Here is a 15,000-nt window from a genome sequence, read left to right on the forward strand (position 1 = left end):
CATAATAATGGGATAGATGATGTGGAATGATTTATATGTACCATCAGGTGTTGTTGTAATGATGTCCAGCTGAACAATTGCTATGGATAATAGTGTCTGTCCCTGTGGGTAGTGGGCCATGCGCATCAACTGAGCAGAGCAGCACTGACTGACAAGATGTAGACCATCACAGTGTGTGTTGTATAATGGAAAACATGTATATTACTGTGGCCAATAGCTGGCGGTGGAAGTAATGTCATAATGATGGGTTCCAGAGCCCACCACTTGCAGGAAACTCAAGTTAACATGTAATGTAACATGCTGAAATGCCATAGGTGTGTAATAGGCTTACCTACAATCTGTCCCTAGATACACCCTCCTAATGTTAGGCTGTGTCCATATGTGGCACCTGTCTGTGTTGTAGCAAGGCAGAACAGTGCAGCTGTGCAGGAAGGAGAGTTAAAGAGTGTGGACTTGATGTCTGAATGTACCCTATATATATATATATATATATATATATATATATATATATATATATATAGGTATGTGTATATATATTTTATATATATATATATATATATATATATATATATATATATATATATATATATATATATATGTATGTATGTATATATATGGATTCACTTTAGAAGCTTGAAATACTGAAATATCGAAAGTCAGTATTTTGAACCCATAAAGTGGAATCCTGAAAACAATGAAACCTCGGAAGTGCTAAATTCAAAATCTCGCACACCGGAGATTTTGAATTAGCGCTTCCGGTGTTTTGCTATGGTTGTGGTTTCAGGTAAGTGTGTATTTGTTAAGGGTTTTGAGTAGGGGCCGTGGTGTGTGTTAGTGTGTTTTGCTGCTGTGAAGTGTGTGTGTGCGAGGAGAATGTAGATTGTGTGGTGGTGTTTTGTGTGTGTTTGTATGTACTGTGACCTCGGAGTTAGAATATTTAAGTAGGAAGGGTGTGAGGGGCACACCCCCCACATGGGGGGTGCAGGAGGACTTGCCCCCCTTATTTTATGCAGTAGAGAGCTTGTGTTTGTGTGTGGGGAGGAAGGTGTGCGTGTGTGGAGTAGAAGCGCTAATTCAAAATCTCCGGTGTGCGAGATTTTGAATTTCACCCTTCTGAGATTTGTTGTTTTCCGGTTTCGACTTTATAGCCTTGAAATACTGAATTTCGATATTTCAGTATTTCGAGGATATAAAGTGAATCCATTAATATATATATATATATATATATATATATATATATAAAATATATATATATATATATATATATATATATATATATATATATAATTATATATATATATATATATATATATATATATAAATATATATATATATATATATATATATGGCTAATATATATATATTGGCTAAGCTACCTTCTTGCTCAAGCTCTTGCTGTTACTGACAGGTTTCTGCAGCTTTAGGATCTCTTGCTGTAGCCCACTCACTCCATTCACCCTTTTGACTCACTCCCCTCCCTGCCCCAAATATCAACCGCCCCCAGTACTCCTACACCTATAGCCCATATATCCCCTCCCCCTCCACAACAGCTTATTACCATCCCTCAGTCATCAGACCAACTCCCACTTCCACTTCACACTCTCCACCTCACAACAACCTCCTCTGTACGCCCCACCCACACCATGCAAGGCACACTAGGTCTACTACTACTACTAACTCTCACCACTCTAGCTTACACCACATCCATACACTCTAACATACTAACAAACACTACCTACCACATAACACACACCCACACACACCCACACGCACCCACACACACAAACTCACAAAAATATAGTAATATGCTCCACACTGTTTAACAACTCGTTACTCCTCATACATAAAACAGCAACCATTCTACCTCACAAAAGGTTAACAGTACCCAAAAAATACATAGATATAGCATATGCCATAAAACTCACACTATTCCTCAGAAAATGGCTACTAATCTCAGGGGACATACAACCCAACCCAGGTCCAAGCAACCCAATCCTATCCCAGAAGCACAAGTCAGACCGACTTATTATTAATATAAACACATGTAGCATATCCAACAAACTATATGATTTTCACGCATTCATATCCCACTACTCCCAAGAAATACTAACCATTACAAAGACCTAGCTAAAACCTGCCACACAAAATAAAGAAATTCTTCCCCCAGGCTATAATATCCTAATGCAAGACAGAGGTACCAAAAAGGGAGGTGGAGTTGCAATCTTATTTAAAAATACACTCAACCTCCAACCACTAAAATCCCCACTTCCCAAATTCCAGAATACAGAGACATTAGGCTCCATTATGTCCCTTAAAAAACAAAAAGAGAATCAACATCCTCTGTAGTTATATTCCTCCAGGAAATACCTCACCTATAATAGAAGAGATAGTACAATAGGTCGCAATCAACCTACCCCAAGAAACCATCCTGCTATCAACATCCTCTGTAGTTATATTCCTCCAGGAAATAACTCACCTATAATAGAAGAGATAGTACAATACGCCGCAATCAACCTACCCCAAGAAACCATCCTGCTATCAACATCCTCTGTAGTTATATTCCTCCAGGAAATAACTCACCTATAATAGAAGAGATAGTACAATAGGCCGCAATCAACCTACCCCAAGAAACCATCCTGCTATCAGCATCCTCTGCAGTTATGAATCCAAAAAATATGAAGCCAAACTCAGAACCACAAGAACAAGCCGTGAACGACTCCAGGCAGTCAAAAAAATGTTTATTTAAGCGCTTTTCATCAGTTTAATAAGCTGACTTCTTCAGAACATAAAACAAAGACCACTGACAGTTTGATCCTTATAAAGGCGTAACCCTCATTAAGGTATTCAAGCAGTAATTCAATTAGTCTAATTAACATGAAGTAAATTGAATTTTAAAAAGAGAATGGATGAATTTAAAAAGGATCTGTTTAAAAAGACAGTAACTGATTAATGGTAGCAAACTGAACAACCTTGTAGGTGTGCCTACAACACAAATACATAAAACAATCTGTTGATGTGAAAGTGAATCCTGTGGAATGTGTTGCTTGTTGCAACCTTTAATAAACTACTATACCACAGTAATGTTGACTTTTATACAGCTTTAGAACCTTAGTTTTATTTTGTTTTATTTTACTGTTAAATCAAGGTTCTAAAGCTACCCATGTCGTTGTGTATAAGGTGAAAACCTCAAATACCCCAAAAGTTGTTGTAAGTTTTAAAAAACACGTTAGAAAACATGGTAAAAAATCAGTTTATAAACTAGTTTAGAAAGAAAAATTAATGTTGTATTATTTTTATGTTTTTATATATTTATGTGTAATTGTAGAACAATAAGTAAGTATACTACAATATTTGATGATACTGAAAACTTAACTGCTACTAAGAGTTAATATTACTTAAATTAATGCTTAATGTTAATTAAAATAATATTCGCACAGCAGATTTTAAAAACATAACAAAAGGTTAAAAACACACGGTTGTTTGTATGTGATGGTACTACAAAAAGTGCTACAAAGAGTGTATGAAAAGTGTGTTAAATACATGAAGGTGTGTAAATGTCACACATACCACATATACTTGATGAATTTCAAGTGATATTTTTTGAGTAATGTTATATTATAATAATTTTTAATAATTTTTATATTATTTTAATTAACATTAAGCATTAATTTAAGTAATATTAACTCTTAGTAGCAGTTTTCAGTATCATCAAATATTGTAGTATATTTACTTATTGTTCTACAATTACACATAAATATATAAAAACATAAAAATAATACGACATTAATTTTTCTTTCTAAACTAGTTTATAAACTGATTTTTTACCATGTTTTCTAACGTGTTTTTTAAAACTTACAACAACTTTTGGGGTATTTGAGGTTTTCACCTTATACACAACGACATGGGTAGCTTTAGAACCTTGATTTAACAGTAAAATAAAACAAAATAGAACTAAGGTTCTAAAGCTGTATAAAAGTCAACATTACTGTGGTATAGTAGTTTATTAAAGGTTGCAACAAGCAACACATTCCACAGGATTCACTTTCACATCAACAGATTGTTTTATGTATTTGTGTTGTAGGCACACCTACAAGGTTGTTCAGTTTGCTACCATTAATCAGTTACTGTCTTTTTAAACAGTTCCTTTTTAAATTCATCCATTCTCTTTTTAAAATTCAATTTACTTCATGTTAATTAGACTCATTGAATTACTGCTTGAATACCTTAATGAGGGTTACGCCTTTATAAGGATCAAACTGTCAGTGGTCTTTGTTTTATGTTCTGAAGAAGTCAGCTTATTAAACTGATGAAAAGCGCTTAAATAAACCTTTTTTTGACTGCCTGGAGTCGTTCACGGCTTGTTCTTGTGATCCTCTGTAGTTATATTCCTCCAGGAAATAACTCACCTGTAATAGAAGAGATACTACAATGGGCCGCAATCAACCTACCCCAAGAAACCATCCTGATATCAACATCCTCTGTAGTTATATTCCTCCAGGAAATAGCTCACCTATAATAGAAGAGATACTACAATGGGCCGCAGTCAAACTACCCCAAGAAACCATCCTGCTAGGTGACTTAAACTTAGACTGGCTAGCCTGCAACTCCAACAACCCCTCAAACCATATTGACTTATTTGGATTCTCACAACTAATCCAAGAACCCACCAGAGTAGACAAAAAAATCCAGTAGAACCTCCATTATAGATTGGTCACTAGTTAATATCCCCACAGAAAATTATCATGTGGGTTGCTTACCTAATACACTGAATGACCACTGTCCCGCATTTCAGGCAGAAATACCCAAACCCATGCTATTCAGGGAGACTAGGGATGAGCACAAAGTCAGTCCACAAACTCTTAACAGTATGCTCCAGTAGCAGGACTGGAATCCACTAAAAACTCTACCTTTAGACCAGGCAGTTGATTTCTTAATACTACTTTTATGACTGCACTAAATATACTAGCTCCCATCAGGAAACTCAGGACTAAAGTTAACAATGCCCCATGGCTAAATAGGACAACAAAAGCCTTAATAAAAGACAGAGACAATGCCTGGAAAACCTGGAAAAATAATAATACTATCAAAGACAGACAGAAATATCAAGAACTACGAAATATGGCCTAAACCCAAACAAAAGTAGATGAAAAGAACTACTTCTTAGACATCAAAAAAAAAACTATAGAAACCCCCAAAAGTTCTGGCAGGCCATCAATACCCTTCTAAAACCATGCAAAACCACCACCCCATCTCCCAACAACAATTCTGATAATGACAGCATAGCTTCAGAATTCAACCATCACTTCACAGAATCTATCCTCACACTATCTATCCAACTATCCAATAAGAACACTAAAACCACCCCAACTGTAGAACAAACTAACATACCCACCTTCACACTCTCACCTGTAACAACCTCTTCAGTTAAAAAGCTACTCTCTAAACTAAAACCCACCACACTCACAGAAGATGGTTTACCCACAATTTTTCTAAAATTAGCTGCAGAATCACTAGCCTACCCTGTCTCAATTCTTATAAACCACTTTATACAAGAAATCTACGTACTCCATCTATGGAAAGTGTCACATATAATTCTCCTTCACAAAGGCGGAAACTCCTATGAACTATCAAACTACTGGCCAATTGCTATCTTGTCCCCCCTTTCCAAGCTTCTGGAGAAATGTATTCACACCCAGGTAATGCACTTTTTATCCTCACAAAACCTCCTCTCCACCACACAGCATAGTTTCCACCCAAACCATAGCACAACCACTGCTCTACTCTCCTTTACTAATCAGATTAACCATCTAAGAAACAACAACAAATTTGTCTTAGCCATATTCCTAGATCTATCAAAAGCATTTGATATGGTCTCCCACAACCTACTCTTAGACACTCTGTCAACCTCATCCTTCACCCCCTCTACTACTTCATGGTTTAGAAGCTATCTCTGCGACAGAAAACAATCAGTTAAATGGGAAAGTACACTATCTCCTCTATTACCAACTACTATAGGCATCCCACAAGGATCAATACTGGGTCCTCTACTATTCCTAATTTTCACAAACAAACTACATACTTCCTCCCTGCATGCATCACTTATACAGTACTCAGACGACTCCACCCTAATCTGCTCAGCCCCATCCATAACCACTCTTCAAAAGCTCCCCAAGAATCCTTCTACTCTGTGGAACAATGGATTACTGATATCCAACTCATTCAAAACTCAGCAAGACCAAATTACTCCTTTTTATCCCCAATAAATCCAAATCCACACCTCCTACCTTCACTATCACCTCCAAAACTGGGACCACAATCTCCCCCTCTCCTCACAGTAAGTTGCTTGGGGTTGAAATAGATAACAATCTAAACTTTAATGTCCATATCTCACAAACCATCACAAAGGTACATAAGAAACTAGGAACCCTATACAAACACAAACAGTTCCTATTGGACCAAGCTAGAATCTCCCTAGCCCAAACCCACCTCTTGTCTACCCTAATGTATGCATCACCAATTCTAATTCATATCAGGAAAACAGACCTAAACAAACTAAAGTCATGCAAAATTCGCTAAAAACTCCACTTTTAGAAGTCATCACTGTCTTGCCCTGAAGCAACTACAGTGGTTAGAACTCCCTCAGCTAATTAGCTATCACCAATTAGTCCTCACCTTCAACATAATAAGAAACCCTCTGAAAACCCCAGCCCTAAACCAACTTCTAAAACAATATTCTCTAAATCGCCCTCTACGCTCATCCAAACAAAACCCTGCTCTGCATAACCAAAGCCAATAACACTGCAGGGAAAAGTCTGTTCTCCCACACCATTGCTAGGGAATGGAATAACCTCCCCCAAAGTATCTCCACTGCACCATCCATCTCACTTTTCAAGAAATCACTAAAGTCACACCTCTTGCAATCATGGCTCTGTCCCTGTATCACATAAAATCTTTTCTGCTCTCTTCCTAACTTGCCATACCTCATCTCCTCTGCTTACCTTAGCTTTTCTGTACTCCCTATCAGGAACTACTATCCTACAAACTATTTCTCATGCTATGACATATCTCCCAAATAGCATTATTTTCCAGATTCCATTCCTTCATTTTTATGCTTGTACTACCAAGAGGGAATTCAGAGTTTTGCTATCTATATATCAAGCTTGCTCAAATCAAACTAAGGTATGTAAAATCTCCTAGACTGTATATATGCCACTGTATAGAAATTTTCTGTCATTCATGGATTGTTGTTGTCATATAAAGACAAGGAGCTCTGATTGTATATATGCCTCTGTACAGATTTTTTTTTGTCATTTGTTGTATTTGTACCATTATGTAATGGAGCTTTTCTCTCCAGGCCTCCGCTGTAAATGGACCTTGCTCCAGTTGGACTTTCCCGGTAAACAAATGTAAAATAAAAAATAAAATACACACACATATATATATATATATATACATATATATGTAAACACATATATACAATTCATAATATATATCTATATATATATATATATATATATATATATATATATATATATATATATATATATATATATATATATATATATATATATATATATATATATATATATATATATATATATAGAGAGAGAGAGATATGTGTATGTCTACATATATACAAACACACACACATATGTATAAAAATACATATCCCCTACTTTTGCATCACAGTTCTGCATGCTATGTGTGAGGGAACATCACACATATCAGTACACATACACACACACACACACACACACACACACACACACACACACACACATATATATATATATATATATATATATATATATATATATATATATATATATATATATACACAGCACTAAGTGTGTGCAACATGGATGGTTATGTCACGTGTGAACCCCTTGTTGGAGCCACATTGCCCTTGTCTGTGAAGGTGGGATTAGGTATATTTGTGGAGTTGGGTTGGTAGATAGAGAAGAAAGAATACAAGTGTGGTATATGACACATGTGGTGGGTAAACACCCTGGATGGTGAGTGTTGTCTGTGTTTCCCCATATGGAAACAATGGGAGCATGGCCCCCACCCATTGCCAGTCACAACATCAGCTTCATGGCCCTGAAGGTGGCTGGGCTGGAGGCTGAGCAGGAGGAGCATGTAGACACTGTGATTGTATATTGAGGGCCTCAAGGTGCTGTAGCCCATCCTCCAAGTCTCTGTGGAGCTCCCTATGCACCAGACCCTGGACCTGACCTCGAGTGACAGGATCATGTCTGTGTGTACCCCTGGGGGGGACACCATCCCCTGAGGTGGTTCCACCCAAAGGTAGTGCAGAACGAGTAGATGAAGAGGCCCCAGGATGGGTCCCACATGTGATGTGGCCTGATAACATGGCCAGATGAGGTGGGAGAGGTAGTTCTGCTGGCAACTGTTCCCTAAACATGCTATTGTGTTGCTGTTATAGAACATATGTGGGCAGTAATAGTCCACACATTCCCGGATCATGTCCAACAGCATGCATAGATATTCCCAATAACACATAACAACAGATGTGCAGTAATCACATAGCAAACAGACCACATGCATATATGGAACCATAGTGGCCCTTACAACTGCATGAAGGTGACATTGTCCAGAACAGGCCAGCAATGATAGTGTACCCACAGGGAACATGGCTACAAACACATAGCACAAAGTGTTGTACAATACGATATATGTCCCAATGGTAGGCATGCTGTAGCCATAACTATTGAGTTGTGTGACCAGTTTGTTGTCACATATATGGTGGGGGAGACAGAGGTGTGGATTAAGAACTATGGTAACCTTGCTGTATGAGTTGCTCAGACCTGTTTCCATCTCTATTTCTTTCAGGCAAGATGTCACATGGCAGACTACCTGTCTATTCAGCAGACGAAAATGAGGTCATCATCACACATCTGGTACAGCACTACCAGGTGCTGTTTGGCAGAACAGCCCATGAGCAGCAGGAGCAGACTGCACTGTGGAACAATCTTGTCCATAGGGTCAATGATGTTGGCCTGCATAATCCCAGTTATGAGCAGGTCCGGCATCATTGCAGCGACCTACTTCGCAGTACCCATTTGCGTGCTGCTGCAGTCCGGAGAGATCACCTCACAACAGGGGGGGGCTCATGCCATCCACCCTCCCTGACACGAGTTGAGGAGCTCCTTGCCAGCCTCGTGGCACCTGCCCATCTGCGCACAAAACTAGCAGAGAGTATAGTGGAGGTGGGTACTATCCACACACTGGCAGAGGAGCGTGCAGGTAAGGCCACAGGGCACATCAGTAGACCACTGTTGTTTATCCATCCATATCTGTACTGATAGATCATGCATATGTGAGATGACATATATATAGTCTGTTGCTGTGTAGTAGTAATAAACAGATGTGCATAAGCTGTAGTATTGTGGATTTGTACTGTTGATGTACTGTAATGCTGCACCCACCCTGTACCAATGCCACAGCTGTGGCTACTGACATCACATCTGTCACACACTTATGTATGTCCCTCTGGTATAAGTCCAAGGCAGCAGCCTGTAGCTTGTGAGTATGGTTTTTGTTCAAGCTTGCCAATACTCCGGTCATGTTATGGCTATGGTATATTCCATGCACACATTTAACACACCTACCCATAATGCGTGCCGTACATGTTCACGTATTGTTGCTGTTAACTGCACTGCATCACAGTGGTGACCATGATGGTGTATCTGAAGGGTATGTCAGACTCCTGCAATATAACTAACATCCTGTCATTGCAAAATGTGTCCACAGGGATGAATATAATGGTGGGACAAATGGCCTACAGTAGGGACATGTGTGAAACATCACCCTTATACAGTGCTACAACGGTGTATATACCAGCATTACAATGGCAACTGTTACAGATCTACACTAAGGCATATCATAATACCGTGGTCCACATCCCTTAAAACCTGCAATGTGGTTCCAACATGAGCAATGAGTGTGTAATATGGAATCATAGGTTAGGGCAGCAAATATGGGGAATACATACCTTCACAAACACTGGAAGCATATGTGTGCACTCACTCCAGATAAAATATAGTGGAAGCAGCTGTTAAGGTACTGACTGCATGCATTTGTCATGGAAATGCACCTTCCAACAAGTACACGCCCCCAATGTCACACCATGTATTGGTCTGCTGTCCAGGACATTTGGCCATCAAATGTGCACACTTACCTGCAACAGAGGCAGCTGTGGTTTGCACACATCTTACATGACATGGCGTAGGCCCCATACCCAACAGGTAGCATCCATGAGCTGGACATTTAGCCATACCTCACCACTGCATATACCATGGCAAACAGTGCAGAAAGTCATTTATGTAGCAAGGATGTATGGTACAGGAATGATGTAGGAAATAAACAGATGGCCATCCAAGACAGATGATGTCACATGTAGCAAACTGGTCATGTGAGCTGCCTAGTAACATGCCACAACACTGAGGGGGTTGCAGGAATGTCTAGCAAGTACTAGCTATGCAGTACATGTGTCAGCAATTGCTTGAACTCTGCAAACGTGTGGCCTATGAGTTAGAGTAATCAGATGTGACAGTTGTACCACAGGAAACATCAGCCAGGCCTCTCTACAGGTAGTATATGCATAACAGAAAAGGTCTGCAAAAGTCATGCATTGCAATATGTACTGGTGTACTATGACCACATTGGAAACCTACAGGCAGTATCATGTAAGATACATGTGATGCATAACCAATGCCTCACCCCACCTCAGGCCCACAATCCCCATCTGTACTGTGCCGGTGCCAGTGTACACCTGCATGTTTGCCATTCATTAGCTGGGATTAGGCTGTTACATGTGGTATTCAGTGTTTGGGACACTGCAAACTGACACACATATGTAGGCCATAGTTGTCAAGCATCTGCAAAAAGGCAGACGCTGGGGAGGGGGTGTCATCATGACACACCAGTGCACTGCAGCAGGGATCCTAAGGATGCTACAAATGGCTGTATCTGTACACAGTCAGGGTCAGGAACTGTGGCAGACATAACCTTGACTTCACAGCAATAGTGATGGCAGTGTTTGAACTCCAAGGGATGTGCACATGAGTTGACCTTGCAATCATGCAGAGTTGGGGACATGTGTAGGGTAGACTGACCATATACTGGCAAATGCAGATAGCCCATGCTAGTATACCCTTGCTGGGAATAGTGACTGCTGTAGTACACATAACAGTAGGTGCAACAAACCATCATGATAAGGACGTGCACACATATGCACCCACGAAGTGCATGCATCGCGGTCAACATCAGCACAACTAACGCATTTGTTAGACGCTGCATTTGATTGTACATGGCATATGTCACATATCAGGCTCATGTAATGTTAACATATGCAGTGATGTGGTCCCATGGTATATCAAGGAAGAGGGCGTCATATCAATAAGGGTGTGTACACTCCCCATAGCCATGGTAAGGTTTGATGGTTGTCAGTGTAATAGTATCGTATTGGTCATACATGCATCGCTGATGTTGACATCTGTAAATCAGACATCAGGCATTCACAAATAACATCTGTCCACATATCATATCTGGTATGTGTCGGACAAACACATAGGGGCTGTGAGCATTAGAGCAGACATAACTGTCACAGTAATATACATTCAGCAATGGTGTGTACACCTGTGAGGTATGGTGCACAGTACATGGCAGGGTGCAGAACAGGTGCACAGCAATACTGTGTACATGGGTGCAGTGTTTTCCAGGGGAAGGGGAATCACCAACTAACACAGCCCATGCATCACACACATGTATACTGTTGCTAGCATGGATTAACTATAGCTGCACTGCATGCTGTTGAGTACCATATGTTATGCTTGTTGACAGATGGGTAATGGGAGGTCTGTGTGTACTTTGTGCAACCTCACCTGTAGGTGTGTGTGTGGGGGGTATTTTGTCAGTAAGTGCAATCTGGTGGAGTGGAGGGGGGTTGATGCATGTAGGATGTGTGTGTGTGTGTGTGTGTTTGTGTGGGTGTCCATGTATGCACATGTGTGATTGTGAGGTTGTTTATATGTCAGTACTTCCCTTTGGAATCGTGCAGTACATGGACATGGACTGACACATGAGACACCAGAAATACTTGTCTGATATGTAATCTCAGGACAGCTGATAGTATAATAAGGTTTGTAGCATGGAACCTGCATTGGGAGGGAAACTAGACACCAGGTATACTGTTAAAATTGCAATCAGCAGAAAGGTGAATGCCAACCACATATGCAGCACTACAGATGCATTGGGGAATTACTAGACAATACCAGGGAGTGTGTCCATATATTACTGTTGCCACATAATAAGTTGATTGAGCAACAGATCTTGCATCTTCTGAACAATAGTTACGTATGACACTCCAGTGCGTGACATTATTGAGTGGCCGTAGTATGCCCCTAACATATAGGGACCATGCTCACGATGTCCGGACATACCCAGGGTGAACACTGGATGACAGCAGTGAGTCTTTGTAAAACCTACTCCAATCAAGTCAAAGAGGTAATGGAGTAACAGGTGATGTGTTGTGATCACTTGTCTAGGCAATTAGAAGAATGATACGTTAATGAGTGGTATTAATGAGTGTGTGTTTCCAAGTGTGATGCAGGATGGAGAACTTACTTGATTAAACTTGGGACAGTCTGTAAACTCAGGGACAGGTAGGTATTATGGTGGAATTTCAGGGTGTTTGTGTGTGTGTGTGTGTGTGTGTGTGTGTGTGTGTGTGTGTGTGTGTGTGTGTGTGTGTGTATGTGTCTGTGTGTTTGTGTGTATATGGGTGTACTGTTATGCAATGCCGTACAGGTCTTAAAGTGGGTTTCTTGTTTTCCCATCACAGGTGGCGAGGTGGGTCAGGGTCCCTCCTGCATGCAATCTGATATTGGTGTCCATACAGACACTGAAAATGATGATAGGTGTGTTGAGCACAGGCGGGGTTATCAGAGGCAAAACTGCACCATCATTTGACATCCCCATGTTATCTACCCCATCCCCACATACAGTCACAGTGCCTATAGATATCCCATCACAAATGGCCATAGCAGAGGAACAGTTGGTGGTTGGTGGCAGTGCAGAGGAGAGTGTGGTATCCATGCCTGCTGTGTCTGGACACAGCAGGCATAGCCGGATATCTGGCAGGGCACCACATAGGCTGAGTTAATTGTGGGAGGGCCGGGGGTCGTCGTGCCCCTGGCAGAAGTGCCACAACTGGTACCACCAGACCCATGTTTCAGGTGGTCATGGGGGCACAGGCACGTATGGAACTGTACACCAGACAGGGTCTGAGGCTGCAGAGGGGGTGCTTTCTCATCTGTGAGTGACAATATCCATGAATTTGCAGGTGCCCTCTGTGATTATACAGAGGTCATGGATAGACAGCTGGGTGAGATCATGGGCCTCATCGACTGTGGATTGTCCATGCTAGAGCATGTGGTGGGAGTGGGGTGATGGCCGCATGAATGTAGGCCAGCAACATCAACATCTGGCAATCGACATGGACGTGCAAGGACACCAAGCCGCTCCCAAAGTGGCAGTACCAGCCCCTGCACTGTAGGGGGGCGCTGTCCACACCACACCACAGCAGTTCATGTGCATATGGCCCTGGCCAGTCCCTGGAGGGACCTGGTTCCAGCAGACATATGTCATCATCAGGGGAGAGTTGCACATCGAGGCCTGTACCTGGACATGGCCATGGAACCCCTGGCAGGCACAGTCCGCGAGTCCATGGCCGGAGGTGGTGAACTGCACACCCTGCCAGATATGGTCTGCAGCTGTCCAAGAAACACCTGTATAGGGCAGCCACATGGCAGAACTGTGTGCATGCATACCCACACACTATACAAACACACCTAGGGCAACCCAATACCTACACACACCACGTCACCATGCCCATATCAGTAACTTACACCCCTCACTCACACATATGGTGTCAAATACATGGCCCACCCTAGGTCTTTGGCAAACCAACAACATACCCTGTGCATATGATGATACCTGTGTCACATCCCTGTCATCCATAACATTGATGCAGCAGGGACAGGATAATATGGTTCTGATGCACACAGTGACTGTACTACAGTGTACCAATGTACTGCTGTGTAACATGTTGTCAGCAGTAATATTTAATGCTTACAAATCAGGTAGTGTAGCTATCCAGCCATGATGCATTATAGCTGTTAGTAACACTGAGTGATTGTGGTCTCCATAATGTTATCCATTTGTGTTGTAGGTGTACATGTGTCAGCAGGAGGATGCTCTGCTGTCATATCTCACAAGGGGTATGGCACTGTGGTGACACCATGGCTGTGCCATATCCTGGGTACAATTGAACACATTTCACAGGTCTGTATAACAGTCACTGCCTGTGTCACATGGACAGGTGACCCCCTGGGACATGTATATTCAGCAGCCTGAAGAAGATCCCTCCACATGCACGCACACTCTTACTTGGCAACACTGGGACTAGACCCTACCTGGGTATGTAGTGCTACTGATGTGTGTGGCTTTAATTGCACACACCACACAGCGTTTAGGATGAGGTGTGTTCCAGGTTACATGTTACATGCAGAACATCCCCAGGCATGTACAATATGGTAATGGAGGATGCAATTGTTGTATATGGACAATACATAGTGTGACATACCATCATATACACATTAACACATAACAGGCAGACACACATCCAAGAAACCTGGGCCTATCAGTGCTAACTAACTTGTCAGTATGTCCAATGTGTTACAGGTAGGCTGCACACAGCACATGCATAACTGGGCTGGATAGTGTTATCAGTTACCTATATGGTTGATGGTGACAGTGGTCACCATACAGTGGTACATGGGACATGAACTGGGGGTACCATGGTGTAATGACATTTTACACAGAACCCACACCCCACTGTGGATATTGTATGCACTGGAACCCATGATGACACTCTCACATACCATCACACATTGACCAGGACTGCAATACAACCCT

This window comes from Protopterus annectens, chromosome 2.part0 (assembly GCF_019279795.1).
Source record: "Protopterus annectens isolate FY-2018-M chromosome 2.part0, PAN1.0, whole genome shotgun sequence".
Taxonomy (NCBI): Eukaryota; Metazoa; Chordata; order Ceratodontiformes; family Protopteridae; genus Protopterus; species Protopterus annectens.